Consider the following 16957-nt stretch of genomic DNA (forward strand, 5'->3'; position numbering starts at 1 on the left):
CCAAAACACAAAGCAAAGTGCATGGAGGGCAGCCTTAACTTTTCTGCAGCTACACCATGATGACAGCAATTAATTTCTGCACTGGATCATCACAGGTAATGAGACGTGTGCAGAACACCATATCCCATAAACCAAGCAGTACTTATTGTGTTGATCTCACAGTATCTCTGCTTACAAGATGAAATTCAAGCAGATTGTTTAGATTAGATTAGATTAGTTTTCGTTCCATAGATCCGTGTTGAGGAGATCCTCGTGGATGTGGAACATGTCACCTTTTTATTTTTTTATTTTTTTTAAAGCTGAAATAACAATACTAATAGTATAAATATATACAACACATAATTTGTTTGTATTAAAAAATTCGTCAATGGAGTAGAAGGAGTTGGCCACTAGTAAGTCTTTCAGGCTCCTTTTAAACTGATCTCTATTTGTAATTAAATTTTTAATGTTTGTGGCAAATTATTGAAGATGAGTGTTTCTGAGTAGTGGACCCCTTTCTGAACTAAAGTAAGTGCTTTTAAGTCCTTGTGCAGATCATTTTTGTTCCTGGTATTGTATGTATGAACTGAGCTGTTTGTTGGAAAAAGAGATATATTGTTTAGGACAATTTCATTAAGGAGTAAATATACTGAGAGGCAGTAGTTAGTATACCCAGTTCTTTGAAGAGGTTTCTACAAGACGTCTGTGAGTTTACTCCACAAATAATACGTATTACATGATTTTGGACTATGAAAACTTTTGTTTGACTTGAAGAGTTACCCCAAAATATTATACCATATGACATTATGGAATGAAAGTAGGCAAAGTATGCAAGCTTTTTCACTTTTATGTCGCCTATGTCTGCTAACACTCAAATTGCAAATACGGATTTGTTAAGGCGTTTCTGAAGTTCTGTGGTGTGCTGCTCCCAACTGAATTTATTATCAAGTTGTAATCCCAGGAATTTAAGACTGTCAACCTCATCTATGTGCTCTTCTTCATACTTTATGCATATGCTGGGTGGAAACCTCTTACAGGTTCTGAATTGCATATAGTGAGTCTTTTTGAAGTTTAATGTCAGTGAGTTGGCTTTAAACTATTTACTAATATCCATGAAAATATCATTAGCAGATCTTTCTAGAACTACACTCGACATACTATTTATTGCAATACTTGTGTCATCTGCAAACAAAACGAACTCTGCTTCTGGCAGTGTAACTGATGAGAGATCATTAATGTACACAAAAAAAGCAATGGCCCTAAGTGTGCTCAGTATACTGCCTCAGATAGAGTTCTCCTCCTCAAATTCCTGACCAAAGGTGAGACAGTAAATGCTGAGTGTTATTATGAAAAAATGTGGGAGTTGCAACATTCAATTCAAAATGAGCATTGGAGGATCCATAGGCCTGCCATACACTGCACACAGCAGAGGCCTGGTAGAGCAACAGAGTCTCTCTAGGTCAGCACACAATGCCAGCAGGAGAGACATGGTAAAGGCAGTAGTGGCTCAGGACTTGGAAGCACGGAGAACCCTGCAGTGTCAACTGCAAATTTTGTGTGCACAGTTAGACCTGGATTCTGACTCTGATTCAGGACTCGGGACCCTTTTAATTTTCATAGGTAATGATGCATTTCTGTTATTAAAAAAACTTAATGTGTCCTTACCATTTATGCAGAGTAAATGCTAACGACAAGAATAAAGTTTTTAGCTACAAACTTTCTCATGCTCATCAAACTTCGGAGTGTGCATTTGGCATATTGAGGATTTAAAGAGCCTAAGTGCTAACCAGCTTCTGTCGCCCGCTCCAAATAGGTGTAGAAACACGAGTGAACCTTTTCTTACAAGAGAAAGATTTAATAAGTGTTTTAATTCACCAGAAGGTTGTATTCAGTGTCAGTGTGCAAACTTAAGTGAAGAACTTAATATCATAACTATTAAATGTTTATTGTGAAGATGCATATAAAGTAAATAAATAAATCAAATAAGAAGTAAAACTCACAGTAGTTGTAATGTAATTCCTCTGCCACCTTCTTCCAATTTCATTGTTTATCATTTCATTGAAAAAATCTGTACTTGCTTGAATATTTACACAGATATCGAAGTTTCACATATTTATTATATGCCAAAACATGCATCTCTTTGTGTTCTATCTTTTGCCAAAATCTTGTTTCAGTATCTGAAACCTTTTGAGATATGATTGACTTATGAATATTTCATTCTGGCTTTTTCACTGGTACGACCTTTCAGGACAGAGCACTTTTACATACAATCAATGTTCTCGAGACTGGAGACAGATAGTGGTATCCTTCTAAGTTTAAAGAATATTTCAGTATTTTAGCTACATATCACCTAACATGCAACAAACACAAGTTCATAGGGATGCCTATTTTTCAATGCAAACTTTAAGAATTTCTTCTAGTAATTTATATGATCTTGAAATATCACAATTACTATGACCACTAATGAAATGAAACACAGTTTGTCATGAAGCCAACAAACTAAGCATGAGATGTGTGAGAATCAATTTTTTTTTAAATGAGTGGTTTATTTTCAGTCATTTGAGAGATTGCAAATCAGCTTGTGTGCCTTGTGTTCACACAGAGAAGCCAGCCTGTTAGCTACTGTGGTGAAGCAATGGCTACCAAGAGGATGCGTAGGCAGTTGCAGGTAGAGGAAAAACGGTGCAACTGGGACAAGGGGACTGAGGGCTGCCCAGCTATTATCCTGCCCTGCTCCTTGGCTGTGTGTGGTGCCTCATTGGAAAGCACGCCTCTACTACATGCAGTGTGTGACAGGCATTAGTGCTGGTGTTGTCTTACTGTACAATGGACAACAGAGCTGCTGCATTCATCCTGAAACCTGGACTTTGCTTCCAGTGATTTCAATCTGTTACACAATGCCAGAGTCAGAATTTTTTGAGAGGCAGCCATAATTGTCACACAGTGGTTCCAACTCCAGGCAGCAGAGTTCTAAGACATAGCGATACAGAAGTTGATCCTGCTGTACCATGAATGCCTGAATTCTGGTGTGAATATGTTGAAAACTAGCTCAACGCTTCCTGTATGTGTTCCAATAAATCTTCCAATTAAACTGTGTCTTGTTTCTGTTAACGATGTGAGGGAAACTTACTTTCTGGATGTGCCTCATATATGTAGACTGGCTACAGACAACTCAAGATTGATCACACTGACCAGAAAACAGAAGCATGCCCATTGCATGTGAATGCATCAATGAATTCACAGTTATGCTGTTTAGTTAAAGGAAACAAAATTGTTTCAACATCTCAGAGAGGAGAAGAACTGGGTGGGAAGTCTGTTTTAAGGACCATCGCGTCAGGTCAATTGCCTTGATCACTTCTGGGAAACCACAGAGAACTTAAAGGTGGGTATCTCTTTCCCAGTGAGCCCCATGCCTTTAATCACTGCCTTCTCACTTGACTATTTTTACTCATACCAACTCTGTGGCCACTTCAGTACACTAGTTAAGAAATCTGCTTTTCCAGCCAAAGCCACATCTCTTATTGTATAGAGTTGATTACCAAACATCTTACAGACACATCTTCAGTGACCTAGATAGTCTTACACATATCTGCCAGTACATAAACTTCCCAGTGGTATTTGTGATTAACAACAAAAATGCATTTAGGAAACTTCACTGTCAGCTGCACCATCCAGCTCTCTGGGCACTGCTTCTGTTTCTGCCTTATCTTCTCCAAGGCGAGCTCAGGTGCCAAGGGTAATTGTGCTGTGTCTAGGAAGATTTTCCCACAGATGCCTTCTATCTTGCTGTGATGCTTCCACTGGATATTGGCCACAGTGTCGGCCACCAATCTTGGGACATCTGTGGCGGTCAATGTTGTCTTCTCCATCAGTCTGAGTGGCCAGGCAATGAAGACGAATATAGGTGTCTGCTGCCTGGTGGTGCGTTTCCTTTCCTTCTGCTCTGGGAAAGTGACAGAGGGAGGCTCCTCTCCTTTTGTTGCAGCTCAGAAGTCATGCGAAGGAGTAGCACATGGTTACCACAGCTGGTGGGATGCTACCTCCATCTCAGCAGCTAAGGTGGCTCAGAATGCTGTGATCTCTGCTACCATGCCAGCTTTGAAGTCCACACTTGCCCACCCATGATATGGTGTGCATGTCATTGTCCTACTAGTGCCTCTTCACAGTCAAAGGCAGCGTCTCCCACCCTTCCACTGTTCTTCCTGTTGTACTAGCTTCAAGTTTTACTGAGATGGTTGCTGTCCCTGAAACCTGGACAGCCTCACCAGTTGGCAACATGGGGACCACCACAGCAGGTACACATTAGTGTCTCTCCTTTGTCATGCCTGCAGGCACTGCAATTGTGCTCGCCTGAGCACTTGACCCATTTGTGACATTGTGCTAGTGCTTGGTAATGTGTCCTTGCTGGCACCTTAAGTACTGGGGCTTATGGTCAAGAACTGGTAGGAGAGCTTCCATCTTCACAGGGAAGCCAGAAACCTCGCGGTTTGAAGATGTCACTGCTGTTGGCAGTATTGGTGATGAACAGTGGAGGCCTCTTCTTGGTTGTTCGATTATGCAACTTGATTGCTTCATCCTGGAAGCCAGCACTTATGACCTTTACTGGACTGCCCTTATCATCATAAATCCAAGGAAGCCCCAGGAGGAGTGCTGTGGTTACCTTCTCTTCCCGCTTTAGTGTTGTGATAATCACATGAGAGTGAAAAATTATACTGTTGAGCAGAACATGGTGTGCTCTCAATGTAAGTTGATTTTTAAGAGACTGAGAGAAGCAGCTGGGGAGGTGGGCAAAGATGGAATGTTTAAAGCTAGTAATGGTTGATTTAGCCAATTCAAAAGTCAACTTAATTGGCACAGCATTGCAGAAAGTGGAGAGGCAACAAGTGCTTATAAAGAGATGTGTCACTATAACCATAGAAACTCAAAGCATTGATAGAATAAGTAGACTATACCAGAAATACAAGAATGTGGTCTGTTCTTGAAGACGAGGTCTGAAAGAAATTTTATTGCACAGTAAGACAACACCAGCACTAATGCCTGTCACACACTGCATGTAGTAGAGGCGTGCTTTCCAATGAGGCACCACACACAGCCAAGGAGCAGGGCAGGATAATAGCTGGGCAGCCCTCAGTCCCCTTGTCCCAGTTGCACCGTTTTTCCTCTACCTGCAACTGCCTACGCATCCTCTTGGTAGCCATTGCTTCACCACAGTAGCTAACAGGCTGGCTTCTCTGTGTGAACACAAGGCACACAAGCTGATTTGCAATCTCTCAAATGACTGAAAATAAACCACTCATTTAAAAAAAAAAAATTGATTCTCACACATCTCATGCTTAGTTTGTTGGCTTCATGACAAACTGTGTTTCATTTCATTAGTGGTCATAGTAATTGTGATATTTCAAGATCATATAAATTACTAGAAGAAATTCTTAAAGTTTGCATTGAAAAATAGGCATCCCTATGAACTTGTGTTTGTTGCACGTTAGGTGATATGTAGCTAAAATACTGAAATATTCTTTAAACATAGAAGGATACCACTATCTGTCTCCAGTCTCGAGAACATTGATTGTATGTAAAAGTGCTCTGTCCTGAAAGGTCGTACCAGTGAAAAAGCCAGAATGAAATATTCATAAGTCAATCATATCTCAAAAGGTTTCAGATACTGAAACAAGATTTTGGCAAAAGATAGAACACAAAGAGATGCATGTTTTGGCATATAATAAATATGTGAAACTTCGATATCTGTGTAAATATTCAAGCAAGTACAGATTTTTTCAATGAAATGATAAACAATGAAATTGGAAGAAGGTGGCAGAGGAATTACATTACAACTACTGTGAGTTTTACTTCTTATTTGATTTATTTATTTACTTTATATGCATCTTCACAATAAACATTTAATAGTTATGATATTAAAACAAACAACGGACATGTAGGGCACGCAACTACTCTCTCCGTTGCGGTTCCGCGTGTTCCACCCAAGTAATAGCTATCTGAAACATTGTAATACTTGGAACAGTACACCAGTGATCAGCAAATTAAAAAAAAAGAATAACATGACGTAAAAATACAATAATTTTAAAAAATCACATCATATGACTATCAGCTTAAGGTCTTTCGGTAATTAACAGATTATGAAACAGGAAAAGGGGCATGTGCCACTATTAAATCTTCCGTAATTACACTACTTAATTTCACAGTACCCAAGCTGCAATTAACGCAACAAGAATTAAATCATTTAAGTGATAATGTTACTTTAAAATAATAATAAAATCATTTCATACAGCAGAGAACCAAGAATGGCCCGATCAGTACTCCCCAGTGAAGCAGTTCATACAAAATGCAACACAACCACAGCAACCCGGCGTACTACCAGAACCACCAGGTAGTAAACCAAAATAGAACTAAGCCAAAACAAGGACCGACTTTTAAAATAACGAGACCTAGCCCGGGCCGGACAACAGACCAAATGCTGGGAAATCCATAAGAAACCTCAGACAGCTTAATACCAAAACAACAATTTATGAACAATATGCGAAACACAAGAACTCTCAGTCCAAAGGATTCCATTTAGTCATGAAGGTGGCTCCCATTGCCTGCTGAGGTGCCAAATGTCATATGGAGGGCCGAATCAAGCCGGCGTTTTCGGTGATCTTCAGTATGTCGCTGCCTTCAAATAGCCTACTCTCATAATACGCAACTTACAGTAATTCTTTTGCCACGAATATGATGTTTCTCATTATTTTATTGGAACGAATCACACAACTAACAACGGGTTTTCCAGTAATTCTCAATTTCCTGGTGCTCAGAAACGGCATACATACCCATATAGGCTTGAAATGAACGCCAATATGGCGCTTCACAACTCTGTACTGAAGGGAGACAGCATGCTTCTGACGTAGGTGGCGTTGTGCCATGTCATTGGTCAACGCTCAGACTCATGCTCAGAATATCTGTCATGCCAGGTATTTCTCTGCACGTTTGGAAAGACTCCCAAACGTGCTATTCCACACTATGACATCAGAAACTCGGCAAGCTCAACGCTCAACGTTCGGATGCAGGGTCTGTGTGCCAATGGCTTAAGGCCTAAGGTGGGGCCAATGCACGAATGGACGAATGCATTGTACAAGACAACTCTCATCACGTCTGTGTCATGCATGCAAACAACCATCACTTGCATGGAGGCAGAATTTGCTCTCATTATTAAAGACCTTGGCCGCCATTCCAGCTTCCAAGTGACCCTCCAATCCAGCCGTGCACGTTGATGGTGTGGCATGAGTGGAAGACAGACTAGAAGTGTGTGCGCCCGTTGTCCCACTGCTAATTACCGGTCGAACAGTTTGTGTTAACACGATTGGATTCACAATCCCCCTTATCTGTGCTGTGTAACTACACGATCTGCCACTGCTGTCATTACAATACGAAGATCCTGGCGGGCGGCTCTGATGTGTGGACGTCCAGAACCTCGTCTACGGATATGGGAACATTCACGTCACGACTGCTACCAGCATCGTTGCACAAGTGATGTAGTACATCCAACTTCTGGGGCATTTCCATGTACAGAACATCGTCTACGGGTATGGGAACGTTCACGCCACGACTGGTGGCAGCATCGTTGCACAAGTGACGTAGCACGCCCAACATGTGTGGCATTTCCATTTACAGAACCTCGTCAACAGGTATGGGAACATACTCGTCATGACTGCTACAAGCATTGTTGCACAAGTGACGTGGCATGTCTAACTTGTGTGGCATTTCCATGTCCAGAACTTCGTCAATGGGTATGGGAAAATTCTCGTGACAACTGCTACCAGAATCGTTGCACAAGTGACGTGGCACGTCCAACTTCTGTGAATTTTCCACGTCCAGAACCTCGTCTACGGGTATGGGAACGTTCACGTCACGACTGGTGCCAGCATCGTTGCACAAGTGACGTAGCACGCCCAACTTGTGTGCCATTTCCATGTCCAGAACCTCGTCAACGGGTATGGGAACGTTCACGTTACGACTGCTACCAGCATCGTTGCACAAGTGACGTAGCACGTCCAACTTGTGTGGCACTTCCATTCCCAGAACCTAGTCTATGTGTATGGGAACGTTCACGTTACAACTGCTACCAGCATTATTGTATAAGTGACGTAAGACGTCAAACTTGTGTGGCATTTCCACGTCCAGAACCTCATCTACGGGTTTGGGAACGTTCACGTCACGACTACTGATAGCATCGTTGCACAAGTGACGTAGCACTTCCAACTTGTGTGGCATTTCCTCGACCAGAACCTCAACAACGAGTATGGGAACGTTCACGTCACGACTGGTGGCAGCATCATTGAAGAAGTGACTTAGCATGTCCAACTTGTATGGCATTTCTTTGTCCAGAACCTCGTCAATGGGTATGGGAACGTCCACATCACGACTGGTGCTAACATCATTCCACAAGCAATGCAGAACGTCCAGTTTGTGTGGCATTTCCATGTCCAGAACCTTGTCAACGGGTAAGGGAACGTTCTCGTCACGACTGCTACAGCATCATTGCATAAGTGACGTAACACGTCAGACTTGTGTGGAATTTCCACGTCCAGAACGTCATCTACGGGTATGGGAACATTCACATCACGACTGGTGATAGCATCGTTGCACAAGTGACGTAGCACTTCCAACTTGTGTGGCCTTTATACGTCCAGAACCTCGTCTACAGGTATGGGAACGTTCAAGTCACGACTACTACCAGCATCATTGCATAAGTGACGTAGCACGTCCAACTTGTGTGGCATTTCCATTCCCAAAACGTTGTCTATTTCTATGGGAATGTTCATGTCACGACTGCTTCCAGCATCGTTGCACAAGTGACGTAGCACGTAAAACTTGTGTGGCATTTCCACGTCCAGAACCTCGTCTATGGGTATGGGAACGTTCACGTCACGATTGGTGCCAGCATCGTTGAACAACTGACGTAGCACGTCCAGCTTGAGTGGCATTTCCATGTACTGACCTTCGTCTATGGGTATGGGAACGTTCACATCACGTCTGCTAACAGCATCGTTGCCCAAGTGACATAGCACGTGCGACTTGTGTATCATTTCCATGTCCAGAACCTCGTCAACGGGTATGGGAATGTTCATGTCACAACTACTAATAGCATCGTTAAACAAGTGACGTAGCACGTCCAACTTGTGTGGCATCTTCATTCCCAGAACCTTGTCTAAGTGTATGGGAACGATCACGTTACGACTGCTACCAGCATCGTTGCACAAGTGACGTAGCACGTCCAACTTGTGTGCATTTCCAAGCCCAGATCCTCGCCAACGGGTATGGGAATGTTCACGTCACGACAGGTGCCAGCATCGTTGCACAAGTGACGTAGCACGTCCAACTTGTGTGGCATTTCCATGTCCAGAAGCTCATCTACAGGTATTAGAACGTTCACGTCACGACTGGTGCCAGCATCTTTGCACAAGTGACTTACCATGTCCGACTTGTGTGGCATTTGCATGTCCAGAACCTCGTCGACGGGTATGGGAACGTTCTCGTCACGACTGCTACCAGTATCATTGCATAAGTGACGTAACACGTCAAACTTGTGTGGCATTTCCACGTCCAGAACCTCATCTACGGGTATGGGAACGTTTACGTCACGACTGGTGATAGCATCGTGGCACAAGTGACGTAGCACTTCCAACTTGTGTGGCCTTTCCACGTCCAGAACCTCGTCTATGGGTATGGGACCATTCACGCCACGACTGGTGCCAGCATCGTTGCACAAGTGACGTAGCACGCCCAACTTGTGTGGCATTTCCATGTCCAGAACCTCGTCAACGGGTATGGGAATGTTCATGTCACAACTGCTAATAGCATCTTTGCACAAGTGACGTCTCCTGGCCAATTTGTGTGGCCTTTCAACGTCTAGAACCTGGTCTACGGCTATGGTAACGTTCACATCACGACTGGTTCCAGCATTGTTGCTTAAGGACGTAGCACATCCAACTTGTGTGGCATATCCATGTCGTGATCCTCGTCTGTAGGTATGAGAACATTCACGTCACGTCTGCAGCCAGCATCGTTGCACAAGTGACATAACACGTACAACTTGTGTGGCATTTCCACGTCCAGAACCTCGTCTACAGGTATGGGAACGCTTACTTCAAGACTGGTGAGAGCATCTTTGCACAATTGACATAGCACCTCGATCTTGTGTGGTATTTCCACGTCCAGACCCTCGTCTACAGTTATGGGAACGTTCACGTCACGACTAGTGCCGGCATTGTTGCACAAGTGACATAGCACGACCAACTTGTGTGGAATTTCCACGTTCAGAACCTCGTCTACTGGTATGGGAGCGCTTACTTCACGACTGGTGAGAGCATCGTTGCACAATGGACGTAGCACGTCCATCTTGGGTGGCATTTCCATGTCCAGAACCTCGTCTACTGATATGGGAACATTCTCGACACGACTGGTGCCAGCATGGTTGCACAAGTGTCGTAGCACGTTGAACGTGTGACATATCCATGTCCAGTACCTGACTACGGGTATGGGAATGTTCACGTCACGACTGTTGCCAGCATCGTTACATAAGTGATGTTGCACGTGCAACTTGTGTGGCATTTCCACGTCACTTGTGCAACGATGCTGGCACCTGACGTTACGTGACGGTTCCCATACCCGTAGACGAGATTCTGGACATGGAAATGCCACACAAGTTAGACGTGCTACGTCATTTGGGCAACAATGCTAGTAGCAGTCGTGACGTGAACGTTCCCATACCCGTAGACGAGGTTTTCGACGTGGAATTACCACACAAGTTCGATGTGCTACGTCACTTGTGAAACGATGCTGGCACCAGTTGTGAAGTGAACGTTCCCATACCCGTATACCTGGTTCTGGACGTGGAAATGACATACAAGATGAACATGCACAAATGTCGTAGCACGTCTAACTTGTGTGGCATTTCCATGTCCAGAAACTCGTCTATGGGAATGGGAACCTTCACGTAACGACAGGTGCCAGCATCGTTGGCCAACTGACGTAGAATGTCCAGCTTGTGTGGCATTTCCATGTCCAGAATTTCGTCTATGGGTATGGGGACGTTCACTTCACGACAGATGCCAGTATCATTGCACAAGTGACGTAGCACGTCAAACTTCTGTGGTATTTCCATGTCCAGAACCACGTCTACGGGTATGGGGACCTAGACGTCACGGCTGGTGCCAGCATCGTTGCACAAGTGAAGTAGCACGTCCAACTTATGTGGCACTTCCACATGCAGAACCTCGTCCATGGGTAGGGGAACGTTCACGTCACGACTGGTGCCAGCATCAATGGAGAAGTGACGTAGCATTGTCAACTTGTGTGGCATTTCCATGTCCAGAACCACGTCTACAGGTATGAAAACGTTGACGTCATAACTGGTGCCAGCATCACTGCACAAGTGACCTGGCACGTTCAAATTGTGTGGCAATTCCACGTCCACAACCTCGTCTACGGGTATGGGAACGTTCACATCATGATTGCTACAAGCATTGTTGCAAAAATGACGTAGCACGTCTAACTTGTGTGGCATTTACACGTCCAGAATCTTGTCTACGGGTGTGGGAACGTACACGTCACGACTGGTGGGAGCATCTTTGCACAAGTGACATAGCACGTCCAATTTGTGTGACCTATTGCACATCCAGAACATCGTCTACGGGTATGGGAACGTTCACGTCATGACTGGTGCCAGCATCGTTGCACAAATGACGTAGCATGTAAAACTTGTGTGGCATTTCCATGTCCAGAACCTCGTCTACGGGTATGGGAACGTTCACGTCACGACTGGTGCCAGCATTGTTGCACAAGTGGCATTGCACGACCAACTAGTGTGGAATTTCCACGTCCAGAACCTCGTCTACTGGTATGGGAACGTTTACTTCACGACTGGTGATAGCATCGTTGCACAAGTCACGTAGCACGTCCAACTTGGGTGGCATTTTCATGTCCAGAACCTCGTCTACGGGTATGGGAACGACCACAACAAGACTGGTGCCAGCATCGCTGCACAAGTGACGTAGCACGGCCGACTTGTATGGCATTTCCAGTCCAGAACCTGGACTACGTGTATGGGAACGTTCACGTCACGACTGGTGGCAGCATTGTTGCAAAGGTGACATAGCACGACCAACGGGTGTGGCATTTCCACTTCCAGAACCTCGTCTACAGGTATGGGAACATTCACCTCACGACTGTTGCCAGCATCATTGCACAAGTAACGTAGCACGTCCAACTTGTGTGGTATTTCCACGTTCAGAACCTGGTCTACGGGTATGGTAACGTTCACAACACGATTGGTTTCAGAATCGTTGCACAAGGACGTAGCACGTGCAACTTGTGTGGCAAATCCATGTCGTGATCCTCGTCTGCAGGTATGGGAATATTCACTTCTCGTCTGCTACCAGCATCGTTGCACAAGTGACATAACATGTCCATCTTGTGTGGCATTTAGACGTCCTGAAACTCGTCTACAGATATGGGAACGCTTAATTCACGACTAGTGAGTGCATCGTTGCACAATTGACACAGCACCTCGATCTTGTGTGGTATTTCCACGTCCGGAACCTCGTCTACAGGTATTGGACCATTCACGTCACGATTGGTGAAGGCATCGTTGCAACGGTGCTGTAGCACATCCAACTTGTGTGGCCATCCCATGTCCAGAAACTCGTTTACTTGTATGGGGACGTTCATATCACGACTGCTACGAGCATTGTTGCACAAATGATGTAGCACCTCGATCTTGTGTGGCATTTCCACGTCCAGGACCTCGTCTACGGTTATTGGAACGTTCATCTCACGACTGTTGCCAGCATTATTGCACAAGTGACATAGCATGTCCAACTTGTGTGGCTTTTCCACGTCTAGAACCTGGTCTACTGGTATGGAACGTACACGTCACAACTGTTGCCAGCATCGTTGCACAAGTGAAGTTGCACCTCAAACTGGTGTTGCATTTCCACGTCCAGAACCTCGTGTATGGGTATGGAAACGTTCACGTAACCACCGCTGCGAGCATCATTGCACAACTGACGTAGCACGTCCAGCTTGAGTGGCATTTCCATGTCCAGAACCTCGACTACGGGTATGGGAACATTCACGTCACGACTGGTGCCAGCATGGTTGCACAAGTTACGTAGCACGTTGAACGTGTGGCATATCTATGTCCAGTACCTGGCTATGGGTATGGGAATGTTCACGTCAAGACAGCTACAAGGATTGTTGCAAAAGTGACGTAGCACGACCAACTTGTGTGGCATTTCCACGTCCAGAACGTCGTCTACCGGTATGGGAATGTTCATGTCACGACTGTTGCCAGCATCGTTGCATAAGTGATGTTGCACGTGCAACCTGTGTGGCATTTCCATGTCACTTGTGTAACGATGCTGGTGGCAGACTTGACGTTAACGTTTCCATACCAATAGACGAAAATCTGGACATGGAAATGCCAGCATCGTTGCACAACTGACGTATCATGTCCAACTTGTGCGGCATATCCACCTCCAGGACCTCGTGTACGTGTATGGGAATGTTCACATCACGACTGTTGCCAGGATCGTTGCACAAGTGACGTAGCAAGTCGAACTTCTGTGGATATTCCATGTCCAGAACCTCGTCTACGGGCATGGGAACTTTCTCGTCACGTCTGGTGCCAGCATCATTGCACAAGTGACATAGCACGTACAACTTGTGTGGCATTCCCACGTTCAGAAGCTCGTCTACTTGTATTGGAACTTTCACGTCACGACTGTGCCATAATCGTTGCACAAGTGACATAGCACTTCCAAATTGTGTGGCATTTCCGTGTCCAGAACCTCGTCTACGGGTATGGGAACATACACGTCATGGCTGGTGCCCGCATCGTTGCACAAGTGAAGTAGCACGTCCAACTTATTTGGCACTTCCACATACAAAATCTCGTCCACAGGTATTGGAACGTTCACGTCACGACTGGTACCAGCATCGATGGACATGTGACGTAGCATGGCCAACTTGTGTGGCATTTCCACGTCCAGAACCTTGTTTACACTTATGAGAACGTTTACGTCACGACTGGTGCCAGCTTCGTTGCACAAGTGACGTAACACGTCCAACTTGTGTGGCATTTCCACGTCCAGAACCTCGACTACAGGTATGGGAACGTTCACGTCATGACTGGAACAATCATCATTGCACAAGTGACGTAGCACGTCAGACGTCTGTGGAATTACTATGCCAGAACCTCGTCTACGGGTATGGGAAAGTTCACGTCAGGACAGGTGCCAGCATCATTGCACAACTGACGTAGCACGTCCAACTTGTGTGGCATTTTTACGTCCAGAACCTCGTCTACGGTTATGGGAACGATCACGTCACGACTGGTGGCAGCATCGTTGCACAAGTGATGTAGCACGTCTAACTTGTGTGGCATTTCCACGTCCAGAACCTCGTGTACACATATGGGAACGTTCATGTCACGACTGTTGCCAGCTTCGTTGCACAAGTGACATAGCACTTCCAAATTGTGTGGCATTTCCGTGTCGAGAACCTCGTCTACGGGTATGGGAACGTACTCGTCACGGCTGGTGCCAGTATCGTTGCACAAGTGACGTAGCACGTCTAACTTATGTGGCACATCCACATGCAGAATCTCGTCCACATGTAGGGGAACGTTCACGTCACGACTGGTGCCGGCATCGATGGACAAGTGACGTAGCATAGTGAAATTGTGTGGCTTTTCCTGGTCCAGAACCTCGTCTACAGGTATGAAAACGTTCACGTCATGACTGGTGCCAGCATCGTTCCACAAGTGACATAGCACATCCAATTTGTCTGGCATTTCCAGCGTCCACAACCTCGTTTACATGTATGGGAACGGTCACGTCACGACTGGTGATAGCATCGTTGCAAAACTGACGAAGCACGTCCAACTTGTGTGGCATTTCATGGACAGAACCTCGTCTACGGGTGTTGGAACCTTCACGTCACGACTGGTGCCAGCATCGTTGCACAAGTGTCGTAGCACGTCCACCTTGTGTGGCATTTCCACGTCCAGAACCTCGTCTACGGATATGGGAACGTTCGCGTAACGATTGGTGCCAGCATCATTGGACAAGTGACGTAGCACGTCCAACTTGTGTGGCATTCCCACGTCCAAAACCTGGTCTGCGGGTATGGGAACGTTCACGTCACGTCTGAAACCAGCATCGTTGCACAAGTAATATAGCACGTCTAATGTGTGTGTCATTCCACGTCCAGAACGTCGTCTACTGGTATGGGAACGCTCTTTTCACGACTGGTGCCAGCATCGTTGCACAAGTAACGTACCACATCCAACTTCTGTGTCATTTCAACGTCCAGAATCTGATCTACAGGTATGGGAACGTTCACGTGACGACTTGTGCCTGAATCGTTGCACAAGTGACGCACACGTAGAACGTGTGTGGCATTTCCATGTCCAGAACCTCGTCTACGGGTGTGGGAATGTTCACGACACGCCTGATACCAGCATCGTTCCACAAGTGACGTAGCACGACCAACTTGTGTGGCATTTCCACGTCCAGAACCTCGTCTACGGGTATGCGAACGTTCATGTTACAACTGGTGACAGCATCGTTGAACAAATGACGTAGCATGTCCAACTTGTGTGGCATTTCCACGTCCAGAACCTGGTCCACGGTTATGGGAGCGTTCACTTCACGACTGGTGCCAGCATCATTGAACAAGTGACGGAGCACGTCCAACTTGGGGGGCATTTCCACGTCCGGAACCCTCGTCTACGAGTATGGGAACATTTACGTCAAGACTGGTGCCAGCTTCGTTGCACAAGTGATGTGCATGTCCATCTTGTGTGGAATTTCCATGTCCTACTCCTCGTCTACGGGTATGGGAATATTCACGCAAATCTGCTACCAGCTTCGTTGCACAAGTGACATAACACGTCCAACATATGTGGCATATCGACATCCAGAACGTCGTCTACGGTTATTGGAACTCTCACTTCATGACTGGTGCCAGCACCATTGCACAAGTAACGTAGTACGTCCAACTTGGGTGGCATTTTAATGTCCAGAACTTCGTCTACGGGTTTGGGACGTTCACGTCACGACTGTTGCCAGCATCGTTGCACAAGTGACATAAGACGTCCAACGTGTGTGGCTTTTCCAGTTCCAGAACCTCGTCTACAGGTATGGGAACGTTTACATCACGACGGGTGACAGCATCGTTGCACACGTGACGTAGCATGTCCAACTTTTGTGGCATTTCGATGTCCAGAAACTCGTCTACGGGTATGGGAACGATCTTTCCACGACTGGTGCCAGCAGCGTTGTACAAGTGACGTAGAAAGACCAACTTGGGTGGTATTTCCACGTCCAGAACCTCTTTTTCGGGTATGGGAATGTTCATGTCACGACTGCTACCAGCATCGTTGCACACGTGACGTAGCACGACCAACTTGAGTCGCATTTCCACGTCCAGAAACTCGTCTACAGGTATGGGAACGTTCACTTCACGACTTGTGCCAGCACCATAGCACAAGTGACGTCGCACTTCCACCTTGTGTGGCATTTCCACGTCCAGAACTTCGTCTACGGTTATGGGAACGCTCTTTTCACGACAGGTGCCAGCATCGTTGTACAAGTGACGTAGAACGTCCAACTTGGGTGGCATTTCCACGTCCAGAACCTCTTCTCCGGGTATGGGAATGTTCACGTCACCACTGATACCAGCATAGTTGCACACGTGACGTAGGACGACCAACTTGAGTGGCATTTCCCCATCCAGAAACTCGTCTACAGGTATGGGAACGTTCACGTCATGACTTGTGCCAGCATCGTTTCACAAGTGACGTAGCATATCCAACTTGTGTGGCATTTCCATGTCCAGAATCTCGTCTTAGGTTATGGGAACGTTCGCGTCAGGACTGGTGTCAGCATCGTTGCACAAGTGATGTAGCATGTTGAACTTC

The sequence above is a fragment of the Schistocerca gregaria genome, chromosome 3 (genome assembly GCF_023897955.1).
Source record: "Schistocerca gregaria isolate iqSchGreg1 chromosome 3, iqSchGreg1.2, whole genome shotgun sequence".
Lineage (NCBI taxonomy): Eukaryota > Metazoa > Arthropoda > Insecta > Orthoptera > Acrididae > Schistocerca > Schistocerca gregaria.